Genomic DNA, 10,721 nt, shown 5'->3' with positions numbered 1-10,721 from the left:
AGAGCGAGCCATCAAAATGAGTGGATGCACTGGTCAGATGTAAAAGAGACATCTAGAAATGACCATTGAACCACTGAAAGAAGCAAGATTTGTATTCTATTTTTGAAGGGTGTAGAATGCTTAATGATTGAGCAATTTTACTTAAAGTGAGAAGAGGTTGTGAGCTCAGGGCATTTGATCTAAAGGCAGTTGATGAATATGAACTGGGAGTCACATGAAAAGATAACGCTTGGAGGAAATCATTGATATGGAGATGGAATAGGATGAGAGATCTCACATACACAGAGGAATTAAAGTCAGAGGAGTCAGAGGATGAGCTACAAATTGCTCTGCTGAGTCCAGTGATTCAAGAAGTGAGATGGTCATCAGCTTTGGTGGAGGGTCATATGATGTAATTTGTTTAAAATTCCACAGTTCTGGGCTACGTCAAATCATCAGGTACCGTGACAGATAATTCACCAGAGTTCAAGAGCCTGAGTTCAAAAATCAACATTGGGGAGCAAGAGTGCTGCAAACCATACTGATAATGTGAATTATGTCAAACTGCTGATACGGACAAATTTAGGGATAAGCTGAATATGACTAAATCTCCAAGGAAGTAAGCTGGATTGGGAGAAAGAGATGGAAGAGCTATGGCTCGTACATCCTGGGGAAAGTGGGAAGAACATTACTGGAACCAAAGATCTTATTGGAGTACAGGAGGAGAAAATCCAACAGAGCTGGCGGCTCTGACACTTGATATTTAGACCATAAGACCATAAGACATAGGTGCAGAAATTAGGTCATTCAATCATGGCTGATAAGTTTCTCAACCCCATTCTCCCGCCTTCTCCCCGTAAGAGATTTGCATTGGAGAAGAAGAGTGAACAAATACAGATGCGCTTGCTTTTGGCAGAGATAACTATTCCTACATTGGGATGGCAGAGGAATGGGAAAAAACGGAGATAAATTAGAGAACATTTTGAAAAGTGACCAGGGTAAGCAGGAATGCTTATGGCTGCTGATGGTTCTTTTTAATAAAGCTATGTTTAGTAACTCTAACAATGATTTTTACCGAAGTTAGCAGCAGAGTTAAAGGTGATAAGTATGTTATTGGTGCAGATGAACTGCGCCCTCCCAACACAACAGCAATGCAGTTAAGCAATTACATGTTGACCCCTCGCTAAAATGTTAAGTCTAATAAAACTGAAGCAGAAATTTGACCATTTGGAAGTGATGAAAAATGGTTTAATGAATGGTTCGGGAGTTTAACGAGGAGACTTCCTTGTTGCTGTAGGTGAACCAGAGGGGGTTGTCTGTCTGTCTCCCAGTTCCAGACAGAATGTTTCTATCGAAACACAAGATGCAACGAAATAGCAGAGATCGCAGGGAAAATGTTGGCGGGTGCTTTCCAGGGTGGAGCAAAAGGTCTTTGGTTCACTGCAAGTTAGGAAAGGTAACTTTTGGATTTTCTTCTCCGTATTTGAAAATGAACGATTAACTCGATGAATTGCAAATTAACGTGCGAATTGTCTCGATGTCTATCATAATTTAATATAATTTCAATACTCCAAAGTGACAAGGATGAAGTAACAATTTACATTCTCCCTGGATCTCTGAAAATCTGAATTACTTTCCACTCTTAGTAAGGTTAGCGGACAATGGACTGAGCGAATCTGGAAGACATGAAGGTGCGATTGGATCAGGTTCCTTTAGTTAAATAGTAAAACTCGTAGCACGTGGCACGATTACCTGTCTGCTAAGTGAATTTTTAAAAATGTTCCCAAATATTCATTTAGTCACAGACAACAGGACTGCTACAAGAGGACATGCTACAACAGGCATGCTACAACAGACATGCGAGACATGCTACAACAGACATGCTACAAAGTCGATCACAAAAAAGTGCAAATGTTGGCAATCTAAATGATAAACAGAAATACACTGCAACATATTTAAATAGATAAGACTTGTGGTGCTATATCTTCAACAGAAGTGAATGCTTTTCTCTAGCAATGTTTTCATTCCATGATATTCTAAAACTTACTTCCTAGCCACGGTTATTCTGCCTAAAGTCGTGCATTCAGAAATGTGGCTCCATTCCCACCAAATCATTAAATTAGTGGAATTGTAACGAATAATTTATTGAGATAAGTCTAATATTTGGTTGTCTCTGCTTTTGAGCGCGACGCCTTTTTACAGCAGCATGTTTTAAGGACAGTAAGCAAACAGTGCGTTTCCAGTTTCTTTACACGGTCGGGCGCAACATTAGTAAAGGGCATTATGAAGTCCAACAACTCACCGCTAATCAGTAATCTAACATTTTGTATTAGATAACATTTGTAAATCTATTAATTTTTTACCGACAGCGGTGTACGTGCTCGTATTTATTCTAATTTTCTTTAAACACCGCAGTTCAACAGTAATCAAAAATCTTAATACATGGAACGATCTGTTTTGTAAAGGTCGGACTAACATATCCCTCCAGTTAGATCATTCTTTTATTCTCGGAATGCAATCAGATTGACCGAATAGTTAATAGAACTGCAATTGTTCAAGGTCGATGACAGTAAGGGGGGGTTGACATGGGTCGATAACAGTACTTTCAGCCACTTCAACACATCTTTTGAACAGTGTGTGCTCGTTGTAGTGAATAGTACAGCCAGTTATCAACTCATTTACTGTTAAGACATTGCAGGACATAATCGTCACCAACACTGACATTGCCTTTTCCTGTATTTCCCCTTTCTGCAGTTCTGTGCGAATGAGATCTGGATTTTACATGCCTCTTTTACATGTGATATTCGGCCCCCTTTCTATTTGTTAATCTGACTCTGCCAAAGTGAGACATCAATGACTTTACTGTACGTGGATTTGTGTCTACGGCATTGGCCATGACAATCACTGGCAGATTCATTTGACTTTCCAAAAATTTGGCAAGTCCGTTTAAATAGATACTATAACAAAACACAATGATCAAATGTGTTGTTTTTTGAATTGATGGCTGACGTAATTGCAACATTAATTATGTTCTTGTTTTCCGCAGATAGTCTTGGCCTGCTGAAGATTTCCATTTTTTTTTATCTTTCAGAGTTTCAGAGCTCTTTCAGTTTTTTGTAACATTTGTCAAGTGTTACTACACATCACACAGGAACTAAACAGCAATTGTCGTTCATACTGGAATTGAATTACATCTTGGGATCCGGTGGAGAGATGCAAACTACATTCTTGGCATTGCTCAATTCAATTTCATTTCGAATAACAAGCGAAGATGCAATGATAATGTTCGGCTACTAAACAGGAAAACAGGGGGTTAAGTACTGGACCAATAATAGACGCTGCTGGATATATAAACCTATTACATTTCATTGCGCAAGCAAAGTAGGCTAATAACACGGATTTATCTCGCATCAAATCATTTTGTTTTCCAAGGAATCCCATTCAATAATGGTAGGTTTTAGCAAAGAAAGCGAAACGACTGAAGGCTAACATCGCCTAAATGCTAACACAGTCAAGTTTTTTATTCAAAGAAAATGTAAATGTGTTCGTATCAAAATACTGAAACTGTATAACTTATCCATTAGTATCTTAACTTATACTGTATGGTATATTCATTAATCTCTAACTTATACTGTATAATATATTCATTAGTATATGTAACTTATACTGTATGACATATCTATTAGTATCTGCAATTTATACTGTATAACATATCTATTAGTATCTGTAATTATACTGTATCATATATCAATTAGTCTCTGTAACTTATACTGTATAATATATCCATTAGTATATGTAACTTATACTGTATAATATATCCATTAGTATATGTAACTTATACTGTATGACCATATCCATTAGTATCTGTAACTTATACTGTACAATATATCCATTAGTATTTGTAACTTATACTGTACAATTTATCCATTAGTATATGTAATTAATTATACTGTATTACGTATCCATTAGACTTTGTAACTTATACTGTATAACATATCCATTAGTATATTTAATTTATACTCTATAATATATCAATTAGTCTCTGTAACTTATACTGTATAATATATCTATTGGTATATGTAACTTATACTGTATAATATACCAATTAGTCTCTGTAACTTATAATGTATAACATATCCATTAGTATCTGTAATTTATACTGTACAATGTATCCAATAGTATCTGTAACTTAATCGGTATAACATTCATTAGTATCTGTAATTTGTACATAACATATCCATTAGTATTGGTAACGTGTACAGTATAGCATATTTAGTAAAATCTGCAACTCGCCCTGCACAACGTATCACTTATCCATTAGTGTTCTCACTCAAATTATATAGATTATGCATCAGTAGTTGTAACTTGCACTTTATAGAATATCCATTTATGTCTGCTGTAACATTAAAGCCAAGTCAAATTTCAAGCAAAATTAACTCTTACAAGTAGCAGCATTATTTAGGGTTTTGTTACATATATGATGCCAAAGACAGAATATGCATGCAGGGATGTAAAAGTAACTATGGAACAAAGTAGTTTAACTTCTAATTATCTTTGACAAATGTTGAACAAATTTGCACTTTCCTACATTTTAAGAGCATTGATCCAGTGAACCTGGCTACGAATTGCTAAAGACGTAAGGCATAATTCTAAATGAATGCTGTTATTGACTGTAATGACAACTTGTGCACTGCAGTCTGCATTTTGTTTCATTTCAAACTCCACTGTAACTTGTTCTCTTTGCATTATATATTAGGAAGCATCAATATTTGCCAATGTTGCTGGCAGTGCCAAAACAAGAGGAGCAAAATGTATTCTTCACAAATATCACCACTGATTGCATATCTGTATCTAATTATATGTATATATAAAATCAAACCAAGCTTTATCAAAATGCGTTTGTACCCTGTAACCAGCCATCTTTCCAATTTTGATACCGTGCCCCCTACATTTAAATGGAAAATCTCATGATCTGTATCGATTTTTCAAGGACAGTTTTATGAAAAAGAAAGCACATTGATTTTAATGTACATTTTCTGTCAATTAGAAAATCTGTGTTTAAAAAAGTGTGTTGATAACAATGTTGTAACTAGTAGCAGGGAGCTATTTGGTTTGATTTCGTACAGGAGGAGAATGAACTTTAATTGATATTCATTAATCTGAGGTACTTCAGTCATTTCAATTGTGTACTGAAATACCTGAAATCTAATATGTGAAAGGATATCAATTTGGAAACTCATTTTAAAGGAGTTTGAAGTTGTTTATATTGATTTAAAGTAATTATAATAGAATCAAAGTCCTCTGTAAGAGACGGTGAGTTAGCATTTACATTTTTTGTGTGTCTCTTTTGTGTAGTGGCTGCATTCTCTTATAGAACAGATTACTAAAACTTAGAATATATATCCATGTAGTGCTTTAAAAGGGTGATTGATGTGAGAAGAATATGTCCAGTTAAAGCAGCTGGAATGATAATGAGTAATAATTGGTCTTAAGGAGTTACAGAATTATTTTCTTTAAAGTTTTTCTTTAATTGGCCAAGGTTTCTTTTGCCTTTCCCAAGCAAGTGTGTGGTTAGAGGTAGGTAAATGCCGCATTTATGGCTGTACCCTTGTTCAGTGTGTCTTAAAACCCTGCAGCAGTGTAAAGGCACATTTCACTTTGCTTGTACAGAGAGAAGGAACAAGTGGTATCCAGCTTCATCAAGATGTCAACAGTTGGGCACAGGAGATTATGCTAGATAAAGTTCAGGTGAAGAGGAATATCCTCTTCCCCTTAGATGGGTACTGCATCCTGGAGAGTTAGAAAAGAGGTTAAACAGTTGGTCATCTACCATGCTAATGCTGCAGAAATACACCAGATCTGGCTGTAGTGCAGGACAAATCCACTGACCACAACAGATCTGCTAAGGTAGGAAATCCAACTCAACATTTCCCATTGTTTCAACTGTACAGAGGATGACCCACACCATTGCTTTCCCTCAAACAGTCATGATTAAGGAGAAACGAAGACTTCACTGAATCTCCGTTATGCTTTTCTTTGGACTCTGGTCCCCTGACAACTTCTTTATCTATCGTAATAACATGAAGCTTGTTTCTGTAATCTTACACAATTTTGTCAGCACACTAACACATAGTTCAGACGAAAGTCTTTTATTTACCTCTTTTAAATTTTCCGCAGGAGAAGACTGCATTTAAGAGAGAGTTGTATAGAAGGAAAAGTTCCTCCCCACACCACCCCAAACTCCAGGTTCCCTTTTAAAGGGGCTGCAAAAGAAGTTATAGTCAGGAATCTGCAAGGAGTAGGAGGTGGGGAGGAGAGAGAGGATGTTTCTGCCTTCTGTTTTCATGCTCTGTTCCTTGATTCGCTGCCTCATTTGCTTTATCTACATCAGCCAATGAATAATAAAGCCTTGCATTGCATTGAAAATGACTTACCATGCATTTGCCATCCACACTACGTCATGATCCATGTCCCTCTTTTAATTCCCTGGTGCACCAGGTGATTCACAGGTTGGGATACAGGGAAAGACCTTTAGATAATGTGCCCAGGAGCTTTCAGCAATTGGTGCTAAGTGTGGTGGAGTTCTGTTGTATGACATTGAAACTCTCTAGTTTGCCCGAGTGTCCTTAATCACTGCAGGGCCACCTGCAGAAAAGTCCACCATAACCAATTCCGTAACATTTCGTAAAACTATCTGTCAGGAATATTCACATAGTAGCCATTCAGGTCCTATTATCTCCTCCACCTTGGATAGTCTGGAAGATCATATGTATTAGGGTACAATGTTGTCTTTGAGTCTGCTCTCCAATAGATCGGTGGATATGCTGGGATAGCCCCAATAGCAAGGGCAGGTTTGTAACTGGCCTGAATGATATTGCTATCTCTATGGATGACAACTACTCTGTACACCAAACAATGTCTGCACAGGTGCCAGAAAATTTTGCATCATCAGATTATCCAGCAGTACAAAGTCGAGCAACTTGCTGCCAAGACAACTACAGACCTGTGTTCATAGAGATCAACAATCACAACCTCACATCACCATCTCAAAAGCTTTGATTGCAATTCAGCAACCAGTCCCCTCCCATGCACCACCTTTTAAAAGCATCAGGTTAGACACTACAACAAAACATTAATGGATGGAAATCAATAACAAGACAGAAAAATGGAGCAATAAAATAAGATGGCATTTCTTTTGCATTGTGTACAGAAATTTCTCCTACAATGTGAGCAAAGATTGAAATCTATAGGGAAATGGTTTTGGCAGCGTGGAGTAGATATTTTATGTGGTGTGGAAGATGCATCTTTGCAGGAACTGCCGATGGTAGCTAATACCAGGGAGTCATATGAAGGACTCCTTCAGTAATCAGATCTTGCTGAACAGCTCTGGTAGTTGACAATTCTTCCTCAGAATCATTCCTAACATTTTCCCTGTTTTGTAAGTCTTTACTCTTTAGTTGGCTGAAGGCAATGCTCCCCTGTTAGCTACATATGAAGTCTTAATTCCATAGCAAGGTTGTGTGCATGCAACAAATTATGACAATTCATGATACTCTGGCTGTGTTGTATTGGAGAAAGCCTTTGGATCTGTAAAGGCATCTGAATCAAAACCAGAAAATGATGGAAACTCATAGCACAAGTCAGCATCTGTGAAATTAACAATTCAGAGATGTGTGCACAATAAAGGTTTTTATGTCCTCATTGTGCCCCTGTTCAGCAGGTGTATGTGGATGTTCTAAATGTGTCTTGACCAAGGCCACAATAGATAGCCTTAGTCTCCAAGGAACCGACCATGCACTTATTGTCCAGGGTAAAACAGTGGAAGAATGGAGAACTGGCATAAGAGAAAGGCATGATGGCAGCTGCCACAAAAACAGGCAGTGACTGGCATGGCCCTGTGCAGATGGTGGCAGGAGTAGGTGAATTTTGATGGCCTGAAATACTTTGTGATTCATGAATAATGTAGGCTGTGGTGAGGAGCACTGAGGCAGCAAGTGCAGTCTATGGTCCATTGACTCTGAGGACTCTGTGCAATATCTTCCCCTGTTCCTTCTGCATGTAAATGAAAAATGTTATGAATGTGTTTGCTGTTGAAGGCAAGCTATTTATCACCTGCATGAAAACTATAGGACCCCCCAAAGCTGTTGGAGGTATAAAGAGTTGAGACCTTGACTGGAATAGCCAATGTGGTATTTGAGTTGGAGATTGGTTGCAGATCAAATTGGATCAGGCAATAAAAGGTGTTTCTCACTCACTCCATGGAGAAGCATGTCCTCCTTTTGAATCAAGCTTTGGTTAATCACCTGTACACTCAGTTACCATACCTCAAGCAGCATCCCTGTTTCCTCCTCTTCCTTGTCCTCCAATTAGGCCAATTATAATTACACCTGAATGACACCTCTAAGTGCAAAGGGTAGAAACGATGGCCTAACAGGCATTATGACTGCAAATGTCCTTCACTCACCATTTTGCGTGCAAATACCTATAATTATCAGTGAAACGTGCACATAATGAAAGAATGATTACAACAACAACTTTAACATGTGTCATTAGGCAAAATGACTTAGAGAGTGCATGACAGATGATAGGAGAGAAGGGCAAGAGTAACATTAGAGGAAATCTAGCCCATTGGGGTACGGAAAGGGAGGAAAGCCATAGAGACAGATGTTCATATGCTTCTCACATTTGCTGTTGGAGGAGACAGTGCAGAGGGATTTAAGAAGAGTGTCTATAGCAGAAAAAATAGGTTAGGTTTACATTCCAGGACAGACCTGGAATTGAGGGCTGCACCTGCTAGCAGCTACTGAACAATTTAGAAAATACACTTTTGAATCTGCCACCTAAATTGGAGTAATGTGCACAGTTTGTGGGCAAGGTCAGAACTAGGGTTATGGTGGCACAAACAATGTGAAACTGTGTCCACATTCTAATGATGTAATTTTGCTCTAATTACCATATATTGGTGAGTTCCTTCCCAATTCTGCCAAGAGATACCAATACCCACCTGAGGTCCAATCCGGAAATCCAGGTGAACACAAACAAGGCAGAATTTATTTCCAAGCAACTTCCTGGTCCATTATATTTTGTGTTGGTTTTGGGGCACAATGAACAATAATATAAGCACCGCTATGGAATATTTTACCATCTCAATCTATCAAGCACTTGATTGGCACCCCATCACAAACACCCACACCCTCCACCACCGATGCACAGTCGCAGCAGTATGTGCCATCTACAAGGTACACTGCAGGAACTCAACAAGGCTCCTTGGACAGCACTTTCCAAACCCATGGCTGCTACCATCTAGAAGGACAAGGGCAACAGATGCATGGAAACGCCACCACCACCAGGTTCCCCTCCAAGTCACACACCATCCTGACTTGGAAATAATTGCTGTTCCTTCACTGTTGCTGGGTCAAAATCCTGGAACTCCCTCCCTAATAGCACTGTGAGTGTACCTACACCACATGGGCTGCAGCAGTTCAAGAAGGCAGCTCACCACCACGTTGTCAAGGGCAATTAGGGATGGGCAATAAATGCTGGCCTTGACAGCACCGCCTAGATCTCATGAATGAATTTTTAAAAACTATAATCCATCGTGCCCAATTCTGGTCTAAAGGAAATATATTATGTTAAACACGTATTTAGAACCTTGGTTAGGCCACTTGGATTACCTTGCACTGTTCTGCCCTCCACATTATTAAAAAGATATCGAGGTCCTGGAGAAAGTGTAAAAATGTTTTACAAGGATGATACCAGAAGAGTAAAGTTATACCAAAGAGAGAAGAATGCACAGGCTGGGTCTCTTTCCTCTTGAAAAGGAAAAATAAACTCTCACATTTATGTAGCACCGTTCACAAACACAGGATATCCCAAAGTACTTTACAGCCAATGAAGCACTTTTGATGAGTAGCCACTGTTGTAAAGTAGGAAATATGGCAGCCAATTTGCGCACTCCAAGCAGCAATGGATAATGTCCAGATAATCTGTTTTAGCGATATTAATTGAGGATAAAATTGGTCGGGATACCTGGGATAAAAGAATTGGTGTTCTCTGAAATAGTAATTGGATCTTTTACATCCACCTGAGAGGACAGATGGGGAATTGGTTTAACATTTCATCTGAATGGCAGATGAAAGAAGACTGAGGGGTGACCCAATGGAGGTCTTTAAATTATAAAAGGTTTTGATAAAGTAAACACAGAAAGAATGTTTCCACACGTTGGGAAGTGCAAATCAAGAAGCTATTTATATAAAGGTAGTGACCAAGAAATAAAATAGGGAATTCAGAAGAAATGCCTTTACCCAAAGAGCGGTGAGACTGTGGAACTCACTATTACATGGAGTGGTTGAATCAAATAGTATAGATGCCTTTAAGGGGAGGCCAGATAAGTATATAAGGGAGAAAGGAACAGACAATGATGCTAATAGTGTTAGATGGTGAAGGATAGGGGGAAGCTCAAGTGGATGGACTGCTGGGGCAAATGGCCTATTTCTCTCAGAGATAAAAACAAAAAACTGCAGCTGCTGGAAATCCAAAACAAAAACAGAATTACCTGGAAAAACTCAGCAAGTCTGGCAGCATCGGCGGAGAAGAACTGTTGAAGGGTCATGAGGACTCGAAACGTCAACTCTTTTCTTCTCCGCCAATGGTGCCAGACCTGCTGAGTTTTTCCAGGTAATTCTGTTTTTGTTTGGGCCTGTTTCTCTGTTGTGTAAATCTATGTAAACCAGGTATTTACC

Source organism: Carcharodon carcharias, chromosome 17, assembly GCF_017639515.1.
Source record: "Carcharodon carcharias isolate sCarCar2 chromosome 17, sCarCar2.pri, whole genome shotgun sequence".
In the NCBI taxonomy this organism is placed as follows: domain Eukaryota; kingdom Metazoa; phylum Chordata; class Chondrichthyes; order Lamniformes; family Lamnidae; genus Carcharodon; species Carcharodon carcharias.
This window is presented reverse-complemented; position numbering follows the sequence as displayed.